Source organism: Phyllobates terribilis, unplaced genomic scaffold (genome assembly GCF_046119375.1).
Source record: "Phyllobates terribilis strain yellow unplaced genomic scaffold, ASM4611937v1 Scaffold_11__3_contigs__length_659146591, whole genome shotgun sequence".
Taxonomy (NCBI): domain Eukaryota; kingdom Metazoa; phylum Chordata; class Amphibia; order Anura; family Dendrobatidae; genus Phyllobates; species Phyllobates terribilis.
This window is the reverse complement of record NW_027362771.1, coordinates 392,592,658-392,605,067: the sequence shown is the minus strand read 5'-3', so window position 1 is coordinate 392,605,067 and position 12,410 is coordinate 392,592,658.

The following is a 12,410-nucleotide window of genomic DNA, read 5'->3' as shown; positions in this document are numbered from 1 at the left end:
TGAACCCGCTTATGCTGTCATTCTAGCGGCGGCAGCGGTTCAGAGCGGTCACATTCTATGTGGCTGCTCTGAACTGGAGATCTTCGTGGGACACTCGTGGACTACTACGGAGGGGTAAGGATAAGGTTGTGGTTTATTATTTTATATTTTATTAGAGGAGATCGATGGCTTCGGGGAATTAGGTGTCTTGGTGAGTATAGGTGTAGTTTTTTATTTTTTACTTTATTTTAGGTGGCGATCGGCGGGGACAGGTAATGTATGAACTAATTTCTTTTAGGTAACCACTGGCCACCAATGACATGTATTTAACATTTATTGGGGACACAGTAGGGCAATTTAAATAGCAGGATCAGTCTGATGGGAACTACTGCTCCCATCGAGCTGATCCTGCTGGCAGGAGTGGACGGGGGACAGACATAGGCCGATGGGAGTAGTAGTGTCACATCGGCCTATGTCTGCCTGCACGCACACACACCGCACACACCCGCACACATCGCACAGACACCCCGCACACACACACACCCCGCACACACACACACCCCGCACACACACACACCCCGCGCACACACACCCCGCACACACTAATCATGACGGGTCTTGGAGGTGAGGCTGACCTGTGCGGCCGTGGGAAAGTTCATGTGAGTTCATGCAGTCAAGCATGAACTCACATGAACCCTCTGAGGGCAACGCGGCGACTTCAAATGAACAGCTGATCAGCATCACCTGATACCTCAGCTGTTCATTTGAAATAACCGGCGGGAAAGCGCAGCACAGAACGGGAAAGCCGGCGGTGAAGTCTTTTCACTGCCGGCTTCCCCGCCCGGGTCCTTCGCTCCTTGGTGCTGCGCTCCCCGCCCGGTCCTAACTTACGATCGGGATGGGAGGTGGCGAGGGGAGCGGAGGATCGGGGTGGGAGGCTGCGGGGAAGCAGTATGGGGCTGTGTGATTGTTTAAAAGCCGGCGGCTTTTTACCGCGCGCCGGCTTTTAAACAATCAGGAGAATTCTCCCCTGCTGGGATGGCATTCTGATGACAGGCTGGATCTCAGCTGAGCGCTGCCATCCTGCTTGTCATCCTTCACAGACACTGCAGAGCGCAGGCATTATGGGAACTTCCGATTCCGGTATCCGATATTGTAAAAGTATCGGAATTAAGTATCGGAATTCCGATACCGCGAATATCGGCCGATACCCGATATTACAGTATCGGAATGCTCAACACTACTGGCTATTAAAATTGGGGACCCAAAAAAAAAATTACTTGGGGTCCCCCTATTTTAATAGCTAGCAAAGGCTAGGCAGACAGCTGGGGGCTGATATTAATAGCCCAGGAAGGGTGCCATGAATATTGGCCCCCTCCCAGGCTAGAAACACAAGCCCTCAGCCGCCCCAGAAAAGGAACATCCATAGGATGCACCAATTCTGGCACTTAGCCTCGCTCTTCCCACTGCCCTGTAGCTGTGTCATTGGGTAATAGGGTTGGGGTTGATGTCAGCTTATAATGCCAGCTGACATCAAGCCCAGGTTAGTAATGGGGAGGCATCTATAAGACACCCCCATTACTAACCCCATAGTGAAAGTTAAAAAAACACCAACACCAAGAATAAAGTCCTTTAATTGAAATAAACACATATTCCTTTAATGTTCTAAACTAAACTCTACTTACCGTATCGCCCATTCCAGCTGAAGCCAATGTCTTCTGCAATAAAAGTAAAATAATAAACCAACCTCATCCTTACCTTTCCATGGTTCCCAGGATGGCTTCAGCTCTGCTACTTTGACATGACAGGCTGGATCGCAGCAGAACGCTGCCATCCAGCTTGCCATGCCACAGACACTGAGAAGCTCATAAGTGTCTCGCTGTGACGGCATCCAGATGAGCCGAGTTCATGTCCAATGAACTCAGCTCACCTCATGCATGTCACTGACAGCGTGGGAGAATTCTCCTGCTCATGCAGTGCCGGGAAATGACGTTACCACTTGAGCAGGAGAATTCTCCCACGCTGGGATGGCATTAAGATGGCAGGCTGGATGGTAGCAGAACGCTGCCATCCATCTTGTCATCCTTCAGAGACACTGCGGACGGGTGCATGAAAATGGGAGGGCACTAGTGTGTTCCAAGTGCCCTGCTATGTTTTTCATGAACCCTCCTATATACCCTGCCTGCCTGTCTGCCTATATATTCTGCCTGCCTGACGTTTAATTGAGCACTGTTCCCATCAATTTGGGCAACTTTTGACCTTCTGCAGACCACCGGGGGGGACTGCCAGAAAAATACTTGTGTTTCCCGTAGACTTACATTGGGTTCGTTGCCTGGGTCGAGCACCCGAGTATTTCAATGTGCTCGACCCGAGCTTCGAGCACCCGAGCATTTTAGTGCTCGCTCATCACTAGTCGCGTCCGGCCGGCCGAGACCAATCAGAGATATTGGCGCAGAATTTAACCCCCAGTCACAGCGTGACGTAGTTCACTCACGTTTACTGAACAAGTTCTGTCAGTCACAGTGTCACATAGTTCACTCACGTTTATTGAACAAGTTCTGTCAGTCACAGTGCCACGTAGTTCAGTCACGTTTACTGAACAAGTTCTGTCAGTCACAGTGCCACGTACTTCAGTCACGTTTACTTAACAAGTTCTGTCAGTCACAGTGCCACATAGTTCAGTCACGTTTACTGAACACGTTCTGTCAGTCACAGTGCGCTGAACAGATACTTCTTTACTGTACGCTATCACGATTTACGCTTCCTGTCTTCCAATGGGTCTTAAGCGAAAATACGCCAATGAGGATGACAGAAAAGCAGCAGCAGCAAAACAACGACAACGTCGAGAGCAAGAGACACTTCAACAAACTGCCGCCAGACAAGCCCAGGATGCGGAATCTCACAGACAACGTCGCCAACAGGAAACACCACAACAAACTGCCACATGACAGGTACAAGTAGCTGATTCACAGAGACAATGTCGGGAACAGGAGACACCACAACACACTGCCGCTAGGCAGAAACACGATGCGGAATCCCACAGACAATGTCAGGTGAATGAATCTCCACAATCCAGAGCAAACAGACAACAACACGATCGCCAAATTCATAAAAAACGAATGCTCTACCAACTAAGGCAAGCCCAGCAGAATATTCAACAACTTGCACATTACGTAACAGACAACGAAACTACAATTATTGAACACTACTGTGGAAATATGAATGCAGTTTGCTCTAAATGTGACTATCTGAATTTTATTGATGAAAAACCATCTGACAATCAGTTTACTCAATGCTGCCAAAAAGGAAAAGTTATGCTACCGAGACCTCACTACTCAGATCTGTTTGAGCAGTTGATGAAAGGAACGCATCAACACAGTAGAAATTTTATGGAAAATATCAGAAGCATCAACAGTTCTCATGTGTTTGCTTCATTTGGTGCCAACATTGCACCGTCCCCTGGATTCGGACCATTTTGTTTTAAAATTCACACCCAGATCTACCACCACACTGGAACACTTCACCCAGAAATAGGACAACCACCAAAATTTGCACAATTATACATCCTTGATACAAATGAGGCTACAGAACAAAGGATGAACCTGAAAGAAAACGAAAAGTGTGATGCTGAACTGATGAACCAAATTGCCATACATTTACAAAAAATAGGTACATTTGCTGCCGCATATCGCATGCTAAAAGATGTCGAAGCTGAGGATGAACAGAGGGCTATACAAAATGGGACTGAAATGCCTTCTATTGTCATGGGCATTAAACAAGAACGTAAACAGGATCCCCGACTTTATAACAAACTACGTGTAAGTGAGGTCGCAGTTGTTTTTCAAAACGATGACGGAGAGCCTCCTTTTCAAAGGGATATATAAGTCCATCTTAAGCCAGACCAAAACAACCCTTTGGTTCCTAAGATACAACGAATTAGCATTTTGCACAGCAACCTTGATGCTCTTCTGTATCTGCTATTCTTTCCAAGAGGTGATCAAGGGTTGCATGAAAACCTACACCAGCAAGGAACTTCAAGAAGAATTACACAACTGCAGTACTACAGATTTCTTCTGTCTGTCCGAAATTACTTCAATCCTATTTTAAACGATGGGAAACTGACACAACAGCACTTAGTCGACGCATACGTTAAAATTGAAGCTAATCATCTAAATTTCATACGAATGAACCAAAAATAACTTAAAGTTGAAGACTACTGCGTTCTTCAAGAACATTTGCAAAAACAATCAATTCAAAAGGGAATTCCAATTGGAAAAACAGTAATTCTCCCATCGTCATTTGAAGGTAGCCCCCGCAACATGCAACAGCGTTATCAAGATGCAATGGCAATAGTAACAAAGTATGGAAGATCTGACATTTTTGAGACAATGACCTGTAATCCTAAATGGCCGGAAATTACCGAAAATCTAGAACCCTGGCAACAAGTTGAACACAGGCCGGACTTAGTCGCACGCGTATTTTCACTGAAACTCAGCAGCCTTTTGAAAGACATCAAAAATGGGCTTTTTGGAACAGTCGTAGCTATGGTACACTTCATAGAGTTTCAGAGATGAGGTCTCCCACATGCGCATATACTAATTATCTTAGACGCGGATTCCAAGTTTCGCATGGAGGAAGAAATCGACAACATAGTGTGGGCTGAAATTCCTAACCAAGAAAAGTATCCTGAACTGTATAATATTGTAGTCTCTCATATGGTTCATGGCCCATGCGGTGTAGCAAATCCAAAAAGTCCATGCATGGAAAACGGAAAGTGTACAAAAGGGTTTCCAAAGGAGTTCAAACAGCACACTGTTAAAGACTTGGATGACTACTCATCCTACCGGTGACAACACATTGATAACATTGTTCGCAACAAAAAAATTATAAATAACTCATGAATAGTTCCATACAACCCATACTTATCAAAACGCTACAACTGTCACATCAACGTAGAAATCTGTGCTTCAATCAAAAGTGTAAAATATCTTTTCAAGTACATCTACAAGGGGCATGACAAAGCTAACGTCGAAATACAACAGAAAACAGTCAATCACGATGAATCATCAACTTTTGTTGACTCAAGATATGTGAGTGCTCCAGAAGCTGCTTGGAGGATATTTAACCCTACAAAGCACCAATTAGAGTCATACAGGACCGAAGAATAACTCATAACAGTCAAATAAATTCATCATTTTATTAAATAACAAACTTACACTAATGGACATACATTTAAAAAAATCACCATGCTTATTAACATTGGCATATAAGGAGAATTCCTTTTTGTTACATAAATTATCAGCAACAGTTCACGACAAAAACAAAAGGACATAGGGCGAGAAGCAATCAAGTCAAAAAGTAATTTGCAGGACTCTATTCTGGTGCCGCATGTCATATAGAATACCTGTCTAAGTTCCACATTCAATCACTACATCTGTTTGTCATAGATCAAATGACCTCAACATTTAACGCTAAACGGTCACGTGTATGTACCTGATAGTATTAATTGAAATGTAATGTGCAAATTGACCCATCAACCCATTGTCATGGCCATCCGATACTACGACAGATCATAGTGACTGTATGACATGCCCAGCTGTGTAAGATCCCTATATTCAATAAAATATGATCAACTGATCAATATGTATCGAAGTAATAACCTCCTGTAAGGAGATAAACATACATGGGGCATGAGTCAGAGGCTGTCCAGCAAAAAATTGGTCTAAAACCAGTAATAAAGCTCTATACTGAGTGATAGTGACTCACTGTGAACATGAAAACTAGTTATCAATTGCACCACATCATTGTAATTATTACCTTCTCAGCGTGTTTACCTGTCCACTTCAGTGCCCCTACGCACGTTTCGGTGCCTCCTGCACCTTTTTCAAGGGGAGTGTCTTGTCTGGGATACTACGTGTTAAGGCTCCTATTATATAGCGTGCAATTTCATCCAGGTGTCAAGATAATTGGCGCATGCGCTCCAGTCCTCAGCGCCATATCGCACACAACTTCTGGGTCTCCGCGATGACGCGCGCAGGTCAGGGGATGCACTTCCCATGACCCTTGTGCGCGCGCCCTGCGAGGAACACGGAGATCGCGCGGCGGTGTCAGTCATGGAGCGCATGCACACATCCAGCGCCATGTTGTTGAAGTCTCTAAGCGCCACCATTATGTCGTCTACACTTCTAATCAAGGCATCATCATCCTCACAGGTAAGTCCTCCACTGTAACTCACATTATTTAAGTAAGCAGAGAGAGGAGGAAATCAGCAAGAGAGTGTGCATCAATCAATTCCCCCGCAAATGCGTGCTAGTAAATCAAATTAACACATATCATTATCTGCAACATTAGCAGATACCATCCTCGGTATCATATTGCACAACCAAGTTTATAAATATGTACTAGATGGTGGCCCGATTCTAACGCATCGGGTATCCTAGAATATGTATGCGGCCGACCGGGCGAGACTAATCAGCGAAGGAGTGTTTAAATGGGTTGTGCACTACTTTAAATTAACCCCCCAATGTATCCCCCCGGGGTCCCTAATGAATTTTGTAATTGCGTCATGTTGTCAATACTGCTTGTGACAACATCGCTGACCACGCACAGCCAGCACGTAATTCCCCAGGCTGCAGCCGGCTCTTGCTTACGCTTACATCACGACTATTTGCGGCTGCAGCCAGGGGTGTCCTGTTCCGCGTACCACGGTGAATGAAACGTGACAGAAGGACGTCACACTGTGACTGACAGAATGTGTTCACTGAACGTGACAGAAGTACATCACACTCTGACTGACCGTGTTAAGTAAACGTGACTGAACTATGTCGCACTGTGACTGACAGAACATATTCATTAAACGTGACAGAAGTACATCGCACACTGTGACTGACAAAACATGTTCAGTACGTCATGGGCAGTTGGTGAGTCACATGACCACATGGGCGGAGTCAGCCCTGCTATCTCCCGACTTGTTCTGAAATCCCGCGTCGCTGATTGGCAGCGGCCGGACCTATCAACGACGCGGGATTTCCTGGACGGACAGACAGACGGGATAAGCCGATTATATAGTAGATAGTGCACTGGTCCAAAAAAAAAAAAAAAGTCAAGTGCCATGATTGTCTCTTCTCTCTCCTCCTTTTCTTCATACATTTTCATTAGCACATACACAATGCAGTGCATGGCTCAAACAGACAATGACCAGCCTAATTTTACAGGAAATTTACTATTATTAATCCCGGTATAATAAACAGTCTAACTTTCAATTCCTAGAAGACTATAAGTATTCAAATTCTAAGGCCAGGCAAACATTGTCTAAACCGGACGATGTCTGTACGACTGTAATAAGAACAGTCAATTAGTTAATAGAAACCCAGTGCCAATAAATAATATCAAAATAATGCTGGTCATTTAATCTCACAGATGAATATCCTGATGGAGTATATCACATGCATAGTGAGTCATGATTACGACGACCAGATGATTAGGTCGCAAAGAACTGTGTTGATAGATGAGACGACGGCAGGACAAGTGACACTGGTGAGTAAACGTGATGAGTAGCACAATTGCGCGTTAGAAGGAGCCAATCTCTAAAACACAAGCAGAAAAACACAAACAATTAAAATCATATAAAGAAAAAATATAAAAAAGTGTGGAAGGGGATACCCTATATGAAGGAGGAAAAACTCAATTTCTCATTCAATCCTTTCGGTGTCACAGTGTCCAAAGTCGCAATCCAGCGACATTCCATCTGAGCTAGAAGGCATTGTAAATCGCCTCCCCTGATGCCACAGCGCAACTTATCAATGCCCCGTACTTTAAATGACAATGGATTACAGCCATGAACTAATCTAAAATGTGTAGCGTCGGTGTCCCTGCCTCCTGCTAGGCAGGGACGCTGTTCCCCTCACCTCTCCGCTCCGTGCCCGGCGTCTTCCTCCCGCTCTGCTGGCAGCGCGCGCTGCTTCCCGGCCACGGTGCTTAGGGCGCGCGCGCGCTCCCCCTCTCTTAAAGGGGCCGCGTGCGCCGTCCGAAGGAGTCTCCGGCCAATGGCCGGAGGACTTCACCATATATAAGGCACCTCCTCCAAAATGGAGGTGCCCGAGCAATGTTGTTGCAAAGCCTTCACTCTGCTTCAGCCCTCAGGTCCCGTTACCAGTTACCTGCCAGTCACCTGCCAGATTCCTGCTTGTTACCTGCCAGTCACCTGCCAGATACCTGCTTGTTACCTGCCAGTCTCCTGCCAAATTCCTGCTTGATACCTGCCTGATATCCGCTTACCTGCTTGCAAGCCTGCAGTCCGACGGTCTGCCTTCCGACACCTGTCAGTCTGTCTATGGACCAGCCTGCCCGCTCACCTGGGAGCGCTCACCTGCTACCTGCCTGCTAGCCTACCTGGAGGCTCTGCCGTCACTTGCCGTGACCACCTGCCTGTCCAGAGACTCTTGCCCACTCACCTGGGAGCGCTCACCTGCTACCTGCCTGCTAGCCTACCTGGAGGCTCTGCCGTCACTTGCCGTGACCACCTGCCTGTCCAGAGACTCTTGCCCGCTCACCTGGGAGCGTCCACCTGCTACCTGTCTGCTAGTCTACCTGGAGGCTCTGCCGTCACTTGCCGTGACCACCTGCCTGTCCAGAGACTCTTGCCCGCTCACCTGGGAGCGCTCACCTGCTACCTGCCTGCTAGCCTACCTGGAGGCTCTGCCGTCACTTGCCGTGACCACCTGCCTGTCCAGAGACTCTTGCCCGCTCACCTGGGAGTGCTCACCTGCTACCTGCCTGCTAGCCTACCTGGAGGCTCTGCCGTCACTTGCCGTGACCACCTGCCTGTCCAGAGACTCTTGCCCGCTCACCTGGGAGCGTCCACCTGCTACCTGTCTGCTAGTCTACCTGGAGGCTCTGCCGTCACTTGCCGTGACCACCTGCCTGTCCAGAGACTCTTGCCCGCTCACCTGGGAGCATCCACCTGCTACCTGTCTGCTAGTCTACCTGGAGGTTCTGCCGTCACTTGCCGTGACCACCTGCCTGTCCAGAGACTCTCGCCCGCTCACCTGGGAGTGCTCACCAGCCACCTGCCTGCTGTCCTTCTACCCAGAGACTGTCCCTGTCACTTGCCATGACTACCTGCCCTTCTACCCAGAGACTGTCCCTGTCACTTGCCGTGACTACCTGCCCGTCTTCCCTGGGAGCCACCCGCTTCCTTACAAGGACCGCCCCCTTGTATAGTTGCTCAGAGGTTCCACCTCCCAGTCCCGTTACAGTTTGCTCGGGCCATGGAACCCGGTGGCACCCAAGCTCCCTCGCTCTCGGACCTATGTCATGAACTTTCTCGTCAGAGGTCCCAACAGGAGTCCATCCTGAGTCACCTGCGTGGTGTTAACTCCCGCCTGGACACATTGACTACCTCTTCGGGAGCTTCCTCCACTCGCACACTTACTACCCCGGCACCGCCGCAGCCCATCAACACCATGGCATCTCTTCCTGGTCCCCGCCTGTCCGCCCCTCCTCGTTTTGGCGGAGATCCCAGCCAGGCACGGGGCTTCATTAACCAGTGCACTCTGCACTTCGAACTGTTGACACACCTGTTTTCCAGCGACCGAGCCAGAGTAGCCTTCATCATGTCCCATCTCACGGGAGAGGCACTGGCTTGGCTAAATCCTCTATGGGAGAGAGGAGACCCCCTGGTGTCCAACCTGCCAGCCTTTCTCACGGCCTTCCGGAAAGTCTTCGACGAACCAGGACGGAAGACCTCATCCGCATCATTTCTGCTACGCCTCCGTCAAGGAAACCTCTCCGTGGGCCAATACGCCATACGGTTCCGTACCCTTGCTTCGGAGCTGGCCTGGGATAACGACGCCCTGGTGTCTGTCTTTTGGGAGGCTCTGTCCAGCCGTATTAAAGATGAACTCGCCGGTCGGGACATTCCTACCACTCTCGACGACTTAATAACACTTGCCACCCGGATTGACATCCGGTTCCAGGAGCGCGCCAAAGAGGTCACCCATGAGAGGAGGTTTCCACGTCTAGCCCCTACCTTCCAGAAACCTGTCACTTCTCCCGTTACTACCCAGGCGCACTCACCTGAGCCTATGCAGGTCGACCAGACCAAGATGGTCAAAACCCGTCAAGAGTTACGCCGAGCCGAGGGGAGCTGCTTCCACTGTGGCAGTAAGGAGCACCGGATCCGTTCCTGCCCGGAGAGGTCGGGAAACGCCTGTGTCTAGGATCGCTCAGAGAGGTCGTCCTAGACAAGAATAAACCCTCTCCATCTCTGTTGCTGTCGGTCTCTATCATCTGCGGGGAGAACCGTTATTTTGAACTAGCCCAACTTGACTCTGGAGCTGCCAGAAATCTCATTTCTCAGTCTCTGGTAGAGAAATACCGCATTCCCACCAAACCTCTAGGTGTACTCTTATCTGTCGCTGCCGTAGATGGGGGCATCTTACCACATCCCATCCAACTCATCACCGAATCCATAACCCTGCAGGTGGGAATGCTGCACTCTGAGAGCATCTTCTTTCATGTTCTGCCTGGACTCTCTCACGCCCTCTTACTAGGCCTACCTTGGCTTCAGAGACATGCACCCGTGCTTGATTGGCAGACCGGAGAAGTCCTTCGCTGGGGACAGGACTGCCATAAGACTTGTTTAGTTCCCGTCCATCCTGTCCGTCCTTCTCCTACTCCAGCCAATCTACCTGGTCTTCCGGCTCCTTATTGGTCGTATGTGGACGTCTTTAATGAAAAGGAGGCAGAGACATTACCCCCTCATAGACCATAAGACTGCCCAATCGACCTGATGCCCAGCGCTACTCCTCCCCGTGGGCGCATTTACCCTTTGTCCGCTGCTGAGACCCGATCCATGTCAGAATATATTGAGGAGAATCTGGCCCGGGGATTCATCCGGAAATCTACTTCCCCAGCGGGAGCAGGCTTCTTCTTCGTCAAAAAGAAGTACGGCTCACTCCGTCCCTGTGTAGACTATAGAGGCCTTAACCAGATCACGGTGAAGAATAAATACCCCCTTCCGCTCATTCCGGAATTATTTGACCGTCTGAGGGGGGCTAGAATCTTCACCAAGCTGGACCTCCGTGGGGCGTATAACCTGGTCCGTATCCGTCAGGGGGATGAATGGAAGACGGCATTCCACACCTGGGACAGCCACTATGAATACCTGGTAATGCCCTTCAGTCTCAGTAACGCTCCCGCCGTCATTCAAGAGTTGGTCAATGACATCTTCCGGGACCTTCTCTACTCCTGCGTAGTGGTGTACCTGGACGACATCTTGGTCTTCTCTCCGGATCTCCCCACACACCGGAGGGATGTTCGTCAGGTTCTGCTCAGGCTCAGGCAGAACCACCTCTACGCTAAATATGAGAAGTGCCTCTTTGAGCAGACCTCGCTTCCGTTTCTGGGCTACATAATCTCTCAGACCGGCCTACGAATGGATCCTGAGAAACTGTCTGCCATCCAGAAGTGGCCCCGACCAGAGGGGTTGAAAGCTATTCAGCGGTTCCTGGGTTTCGCCAACTACTACCGCCTCTTCATACCGCACTTCTCTTCCCAGACTGCCCCAATCTCTGCGCTCACCCGTAAGGGCACTAATCTCAGAGAATGGCCGCCCGAAGCAGAGGAAGCCTTTCTTTCCTTAAAACAGGCTTTCTCTTCCGCCCCGGTGCTGCATCGTCCGGACGGCAACAAACAATTCTTCCTGGAAGTTGACGACTCCTCCTCTGGAGCCGGAGCGGTACTTACCCAAAAGTCGCCTTCCGGAAGAATTGTAACTTGCGGCTTCTTCTCCAAACTCTTCTCCTCTTCTGAGCGCAATTATTCTATAGGAGATCGAGAGTTATTGGCCATTAAGCTGGAACTGGAGGAGTGGCGTTACCTGCTCGAGGGGGCTCTTCACCCAGTAATTATTTACACGGACCACAAGAACTTGGCTTACCTCCAGAGCGCCCAGAGACTTAACCCACGCCAAGCCCGGTAGTCCTTGTTTTTTGAACGCTTTGATTTTGTTCTTCATTTTCGCCCGGCAGACAAAAACATCAAAGCTGACGCCTTGTCCCAATCCTTCTTGGTGTCTGATCTAGAGGAGGAACCGAAGCACATCATTGATCCCGCCAGAGTAATGCAGGTGGCTCCCGTGAATCTAAATCGTCTCCCTCCCGGTAAGAAGTTCGTAACAGTACCTGATCGGAAGAAGGTCCTACTCTGGGGTCACTCGTCTAAACTAGCTCGCCACGCCGGTCAGAAAAAGACCCTCCAGCTTATTACCCGGCATTACTGGTGGCTTACCCTGCACAAGGATGTAATAGACTTTGTTTCAGCCTGTGTGTCCTGCGCCCACAACAAAGTTCCGAGACACCTGCCAGCCGGTCGCCTCCTTCCTCTTCCAGTACCTGCTGCCCCGTGGCAGCATATAGCTATGGACTTTA